The sequence below is a fragment of the Maylandia zebra genome, linkage group LG19 (genome assembly GCF_041146795.1).
Source record: "Maylandia zebra isolate NMK-2024a linkage group LG19, Mzebra_GT3a, whole genome shotgun sequence".
In the NCBI taxonomy this organism is placed as follows: domain Eukaryota; kingdom Metazoa; phylum Chordata; class Actinopteri; order Cichliformes; family Cichlidae; genus Maylandia; species Maylandia zebra.
In genome coordinates this window covers 27,746,720-27,754,899 of record NC_135185.1, presented here as the reverse complement: position 1 = coordinate 27,754,899, position 8,180 = coordinate 27,746,720, and positions in this window count along the sequence as shown.

The following is an 8,180-nucleotide window of genomic DNA, read 5'->3' as shown; positions in this document are numbered from 1 at the left end:
GGCCCGAGATGGTTCTGAGGCCTCTCCAGACTTCACCAACGTTGTTTTGTTGAAGCTGGTTCTCCATCTTCTGCCTGTAGCTCTCCTTCCCATTCCTTATCAGTCCCCTCAACTCTCTCTGCACCCTTTTCAACTCCTCTTTGTCTTTGGATTTGAAGGCCCTCCTCTTCTGCTTGAGGACAGCTTTAATTTCTGGGGTAATCCAAGGTTTGTTGTTGGAGAAACACCGTACAGTCCTGGTAGGTACGGTGTTATCCACACAGAAATTAATATAGTCAGTAATGCATGTAGTAAGGCTGTCGATGTCCTCTCCATGGTCGTCACAGATCACCTCCCACACAGTCGACTCAAAACAGTCCTTAAGAGCCTCCTCGCTCTCCTCTGACCATCTCAGCACTGTGCGGGTGGCTGGTGGCACCCTGCGCACTAAGGGCTCATACACAGGGACAAGGTGCACCAGGTTGTGGTCAGATTTGCCCAGTGGAGGGAGAGGTGATGAACTGTATGCCTCTTCAGCATTGGCATACAGTAAGTCCAGTGTTTTATTGTCTCTGGTTGAGCAGGTCACATACTGGGTGAAGGTGGGCAGTGTGGAGTCCAAAGAGGCATGATTGAAGTCCCCTGATATTATGAGAAGGGCTCTCGGAGATTGTGTTTGCAGTCTGCTGACCACTGAGTGGAGAGTGTCACAGGCTGCATCCGCGTTGGCCGAGGGGGGGACATACGCTGTTATTGCGATAACGTGCGAGAATTCCCGGGGCAGGTAGTGCGGACGCATGCAAACGGCTAACAGCTCAATGTCTCTGCTGCAGAGTTGTTCTTTCACAGTGATGTGCCCAGGGTTACACCATCTGTCGTTCACAAAAACTGCCAGTCCCCCTCCTTTCCTCTTACCGCTCTCTCTCGTCCTGTCCGCTCGCAGCATCTGAAATCCCGGTAGTGTCACGCTTGTGTCCGGAGTTAGCGGTGTTAGCCACGACTCCGTTAGCATCATGATGCTACATTGCCGGTACTCCCTCTGTGACCAGGTTAGCGACGTGAGCTCATCCATCTTATTGGGCAAAGATCTTACGTTTCCAATGATTACAGAAGGAAGAGATGGTCGATAACGTCTCCTTCTCGGGCGACGGCGCTCCTTCCCAGCACGACACCCCCGTCTTTTCCTCCTCAGCTCGCTGGGAATGTCGGGTCTGTCCGCCGGCAGTACCGCTGCGGGACGCAGCGCTAACAGCTGATCCTTACTGTAAACAAAGGATCCCTGCTCTGGGTCCCCAGACACGCGTGAAAAAAGTAGAAATAAACTAAGAAAAACGACCAGAACTAGCACAAAACGGTAGAACATGGTTGCAGAGTCTAATTACTGATACGTTAGTTATAAAAAATTACGAGAAGAAAAGATAAGAAAGAAAGAAACTCAGAATGAGCAGAGCTGCTGTAACAGGCTGCCGCACACGGGGGGCGCCGGAAGTCAGGATATATATATAATATATATATAAAATATAATCAAACAGTATATGAGCGACTTTGGCCTTCGCGATGCATGGCGCTCCCTTCACCCCAACAGTAAGGAATATACTTTTTTCTCGCATGTTCATCACTCTTACTCTCGTCTGGATTATTTTCTGGTCAGCAGCTCACTGCTGAGTGACATTTCAGACACTGAGATTCATCCTATAGCTGTCAGCGATCATGCTCCTGTATCTTTAAAACTAATGCACAAGAATAATACTACGCCAAGTAAAAACTGGAGATTTAATACATCACTGCTTAAAGATGAAGACTTTATTAAATATTTTAAAAAGGAATGGACTTCATATTTAGACTTTAATGACACTCCCGGAATATCTGCTTCTGTTCTATGGGAAGCAGGGAAAGCTGTGATGAGAGGTAAAATAATTTCTTTCTCATCACACAAAAAGAAAGAAGAAAACAAAAATATTCAGGAATTAGAAAAAACCATCAAATCACTAGAAGAAGCCTACGCGTGCGACCAAGATCAGGAAACATTGAACAAAATATGCAAAACAAAACTAGAATTAAATGAAACTATTAATATAAAAACACAATTCCTTATACAAAGACTTCGCTTGCAGAATTTTGAACACAGTAACAAATCAGGTCGATTTCTAGCTAACCAGTTAAAAATAAATAAAGAAAAAACAACTATATGTGCTGCTAAAGATTTATCGGGGAACACAATATATGACCCTGGAAGAATAAACAAATTTTTAGGGATTTCTATGAAACTTTATACTCACCACAAATAAACCCATCTAAAAATGAAATTGATCTGTTTCTTGACAACGTAACTTTCCCAAAATTACTAGACAGTCAAGCAATGGAACTGGATTCGCCACTGACGCCAAGTGATTTCCAGGAAGCCCTGATAAGTATGCCCAATAATAAGGCTCCAGGTCCAGACGGCTTCCCTGCAGAATTCTACAAAGAATTCTGGACAATTCTGGCACCAGTATTCCACGGAATGTTGCAGGAAATCGAGGAAAATGGCAGACTACCACCAAATATGAATTCTGCCAACATTAGTCTCCTGCTAAAACCAGGCAAAGACCCTTTATTTCCCTCAAGCTATCGTCCAATTTCTCTTTTAAATGTAGACCTTAAAATAATCTGCAAAGCTCTCTCAAAGAGATTAGAGAAAATGACCCCCCTCTTAATTCATCCTGACCAAACTGGTTTCATAAAAGGTCGGCACTCCTCAACAAACACTCGTAGATTACTTAATTTAATAGACTACTCATACAATAAAAACATCGAAACCATAATATTATCTCTAGATGCAGAAAAAGCATTTGACAGAGTTAACTGGAAATTTTTATTCGCAACTTTACACAAATTTGGTTTCGGAAACTCTTTTATAAACTGGATAAGAATATTATACAATTCCCCAACAGCTCGTATCAGAACAAATGACCAGACATCCTCCAGCTTCTGTCTCCTGAGGGGCACCAGACAGGGATGCCCACTCTCCCCTTCACTTTTTGCAATTTTTATCGAACCTCTAGCAGCAGCATTTAGACAGGCTACAACAATTAAGGGCATAAAATGTAAGAACATAGAACATAAAATCAGTCTCTATGCGGATGATGTGTTGCTTTTTCTGCAAAACACACAAACCAACCTCTCTGAGGTAATTACTCTAATAAACTGGTTTTCAAGAGTTTCAGATTATTCAATTAACTGGCCAAAATCTACAGTGCTCCCCATTAACTGCTCCTTCCATAATTCTTCCTCTGCCCCACTGCAATCCGGAAATATTAAATATTTAGGTATTAATGTTTCTCCTAAGCTCTCAGACTTAACTAAATTAAATCACATCCCACTTCTAAAGAAAGTAGAAGGCGATCTGACTAGATGGAAATCTTTACCCATATCACTCATGGGAAGGGTCGCCACTATAAAAATGATGATCTTGCCAAAAATAAATTACTTATTTTTGATGATCCCTAACAAACCATCAGAAGACTGGTTCAGATCTTTGGATTCATATATTTCTAAATTCCTTTGGAAAGATAAACCCCCGCGTATCAGCTTAAAAAAGCTACAAAGAACCAGGGATAGAGGAGGATTAGATCTGCCTAATTTTCACCAATACTTCTTAGCCAACAGGCTTCAGTTCATCTCAGAATGGTCAAAACATACCTTCCTAGATGAGCCCTGGCTAGATGTTGAACAGGCACTATGCAAGGATCTAGAGATTTCAGACCTACCATTTATTAGCTCAAACATCAAAAGACATGAATGCTTTAAAAGTATCAACATCAGCTTCTCTCTGACAGCATGGTGGGAGTTTCTAAAAATAACGGAGTCTTCACTAATCCCATGCAAACGTACACCTATCTGGAATAACCCTGACATATTACAAAACAATAATATGATTAATTTCCCAGAATGGAGTTGTAAAGGAATTAAATACTTAGAACATATATTAGAGGGAACAGAATTTATTCCATTTGACAGACTAGTTGGACAATATGGGATCAACAAGAAAAGATTTTTAGAATATCAACAAATTAAATCCATAATAAAAAAGAAATTTAACCTCAGTCAAGTTGAATTACAAACACCACCAAGTGCGGCACATTTCCTTACTCTTAAATCCCCCAAATTATTATCTAAAATATACAGAACACTTTCTAAATTAGATGAATCAATATCCCTTCCTATTGCAAAGTGGGAAGCAGATTTATCAGTCAGTTTAGACCAAAACTTCTGGTCTCAGGTATGCTCAAAAACTTTTAAATTAATTAAAAATCCCAGTCTGCAATTAATACAATACAAAATACTTCATAGAGTGCACTATACAGGTCATCGGATGTTCAAGATGGGCTTTACATCTTCCAACAACTGCTCACACTGTCAAAGCAATACACCAGACAATTATATCCACGCTCTTTGGTTCTGTCCACCAGTGCAGAAGTTTTGGCGCGAGATATGTGAAGACTTATCAAAGTGTCTGAAATGTAACATTCCAACTTCCCCCTTAGTGTGTTTGTTGGGCAGCTTAGATAATGTCACTTCAGAAAAGAATATAGCCCATATGGTTTTCACTGACCTATGCATAGCCAAGAAAACTGTCCTCATGAACTGGAAAAATAAAAACAATCTTAATTCTAACCAATATAGAAATTATCTATTAGATTACATTAGTTTTGATACAGCCTCTGCCACCACATCAGATCAATTGCTCTAGGCTCCTTTGATCGGCTCCATCACCTAGTGGGGGTGGGGGGTCATAGTTTGGTCCCGCCTTCAATGTTGTGATTGGTGTGGGGGTAGGGACAGGCTTAGGGCGTCGGGGGGTTCCCCGGAGGCATCTTCCTTGGGGGGGCTCAACCCGGGGTAGCGGTCTTGTCCGGTTGGGGGCTCTTTTCTGACTATTTCCTCGTGGCTGCGTGCAGCGGGGCTAGGGGAGGGTCTGTGCTGATGGAAGTGGGTTACTGACCTGGTAGCCTGTCTGCCCCTGGGTGGGTCCGGGATGGGCGTGGGGGTCTGGGGGCGCTCCGTCTCTGGGCCGGGGCCCTGGCCGGGCCTCGGGGCCTTGGGTCCTGGTTTGTGTGTTGCCGGGGTTGTGGGCGGGTGGGTGCATGGGGGCCCATCCCTGGCGCGGGGTGCCGCCGGTGTGTCGAGCCGCCTGTGGGGCTCTTCAACCGGTGGGGGAGATTGTCACACCTTGCAGGAGCTTTCCTCCCCTCAGGAACTCTCTGCAGGAGGGGGAGATACAGGAGAGGTGGAGGAAGATCTCAGCCTGGGCGTCTATTGTCTCATGTAGTCTGGAAGACGAGTGGATGGTGGGGTGGGTGCAGTTTTCTCTGTGGTGGGGTTGGGTGGACTGTCCCGGGCTCTGTGGGGCCGGGGGGCGCTGCTGCGCTGGGCCCCGGTCTGGATGGGCCTGAGCCCCCTTTCCCTGGCGGGGCGCGGACTATGGGAGTGCCTACTGGGGTCAGTGGGGGAGCTGGCCCCAGGGAGGGGTCACCTGCCCCTCCCATCCTTCCCTCTCCATCTCCAGCTGCCTCCCTCTTCCCGCTCCACCACAACCACCCACACATGCAGGGCCTTGGAGTAGGGGTATGTCACCAGGGTGCAGAGGAGGCTACCCCCCCCCCCCCCCCCCCCTGTCCCCTTCTGGCTGCCTCTGCCTCAATTTTATCCCACAACTTAGACATTCACATTACTCACACTCTCATTACACATACATATAGGATCTTGGGGGTGGGCACGATACACGGAGTCCAAGTTACCATCAGGGTGTATACCTCACCCCTGGCATCGTTGCCCACCTCTCAATTTTAAATACACGTAGACATTGAGGGCTAGCAGGAGGGACTATGCGCTTACCTGCTGCTCTCTGGCAGGTAGCTCCATGCCCTCCTGGGTTTTAATTGCACCTTAGAACACACATGCATCAACACTACAATGAGCGGGTGGAGGGAGGTTTGGAGTCTTCTCTCACCCCCATTCTCTGCGGCCTGCTGGAGCGGGGGGGCTAGGAGGAGTTGGCCGTCCGGCTGCGGTCTGGGGTGTGGGGCCTCCCTGCTGCTGCGGAGTCGGGGCGGTCTGCCTCTCCCCACCGCAGGGAAAAGGGTAACACCACCTGGGTCTGGGTGCGGTTCCCCCCTCCAGGGGCAAGGGTACCTAGACCCGGTTTGTAGAGTACGCTTGGGGAGTGTGATCGTGTATACAGCGTCTCTTTATGTCTGTCTCCACGTCGGTTGAGTGTGAAGTGCACATGAGAGCATGAGGGTGGGAATGGATGTTTGTGTCTGTGTGTGCCTGTATGTCTGTGTCTATATGTCAGGTCTCTGGGGACATCTCGGGCCCTCCAAGGTTTGGAGGCCTATCTCCACCCACCACCACTTCCCCTGCCGGTGGCGGACTCCCTCAGGTGTCGGTGCGTTGGTGGTTCTTTGTATCTGGGGGTGGGCGTCCGGGTACACACCGGCTCACTCCTTGGCGGCCGCTTATTGGGGCTCGCTCAGGCCACTTCGGAGGTGGGGTGCCCCCGGCCTCTCGGCCTGGGGCTCGGTCACTCAGGCACAGCTGGCTGCCGGCGGAGCTCACAGGCGCATCACTGCAACTCCCCCTGGCTTCTGCTCCGCGGCTGCTGAATGAGCCCTCATCTGGGACTCTTAGCTCTTACTGGGACAGTGGCGCGGCTGCCCCTCTGTGGGTCTTCCTTGGTCTCTTGTGTTCTGGGGGCCTCTGGATGTCTGGAGTTTTGATCTCCTCCATACCTGCTCGATGCCATAAAGGACAGGGCTGTGGCTCCCCACACTCCCTAGCAGATCATTACATGGAGAAACCTTTGGAATGCAAGCATGCTGATCCACACAGGTATGCACACAGGTGTACACATGGGTATTCAAGACGCGGACTACAGCTTTCTTGGCTGCTGCCTCAAAGCACACTATGCGCTGTCTATCTTGCGTGCTGCACAATATCGTTTATTATTTAGTATCTACTGATATCTACTGCTAGCTAGTTTATTGTGATGGTGCTTTTTTTTTTTTTTCTTATTATGTTGCTCTTTGTTGTTTGTTGTCTCCTCTGTTTTTTTTTTCTCCATACAGGTGACCCAGGAGTTTTGTTTTTTTTGTTTGTTTGTTTTTTTTCTCTCTTCCCCCCCTTCTCGCCGTCTCTTCTCCCCTTTGGTTTTCTTTCTCTCTCTCCCTCTCTTTCTTTCATTCTTTCCCCCTGTCCTATCCCACAGTCATGTCTGTCCCGTTTGTAGCAACTGAAAATAAAATAAATTCATAATTATAATAAAGGTCAATCAAATGGACCAATATGGCAAGGCCATGACGATCCACTTGGTAAAATAAATCCGCTTGGCATCTTTCTTGGCCTCAAGACAACAATTCTGATGGCTATAGATCCAAACGGGACAAAAAAAAAAAGAAAAAAAAAAAGAATCAGTTATAAAAAACGCTTTCTTTTTCGTTGCCTACATTCTAGAGGGTGACGTTGGCTCAACACCTAAACAGGAAACTGAGTTCAGTTGGGCTAAAGTGAGATATGGGAGGTGAGGAAATGAAAAATCAGCAGGGGAAAAAAGAATCACAACTCACTGTGATCTTTATAGTAGTTTATAGCAGCATCTACTGTGTTACTGCTGCTCTGAGGTTTACTGCTCTTTGTGGATTTGCACAACTGAATTCAACAGGATGTAAGCAGATTTTCATGTCTTCGCTAATTTCCATCCCCTACATTTACAGTATACTGTTTATACTGTCTTTACACTAAATCCTATCAAGTTTGTATAAAGGTGGAATTCAGTAAATGCATCTAAGCATCATCAGCTGAAATTCATATTAATATCTGCTGTTTTAACATAACCTAAATCTGACCATGAACACCGTAGCTACTGTGCACTAGTCCAACACAGTGCTTAAATCTATCAAACCTCTTTCATTTAAATAACACAAAGTTAGCATAGCTCAGATTGTCATTATTTTTTTGGTTTCAGAATATGACTGTCTTTGTTGTACTGACACTGACAACTAGATTCAAGATGAACATCTTGTCACAGTGGTTGACACACAGAATAACTTTCTTTCTGTAAAGAGCTTGAAGCAGAGATAAGAGACACTTGCTCAACAGGTGAAGGACATACAAATCTACTCAATAACTCTTATTTTTAGTTTTCCATTGTCTTTCTTCCC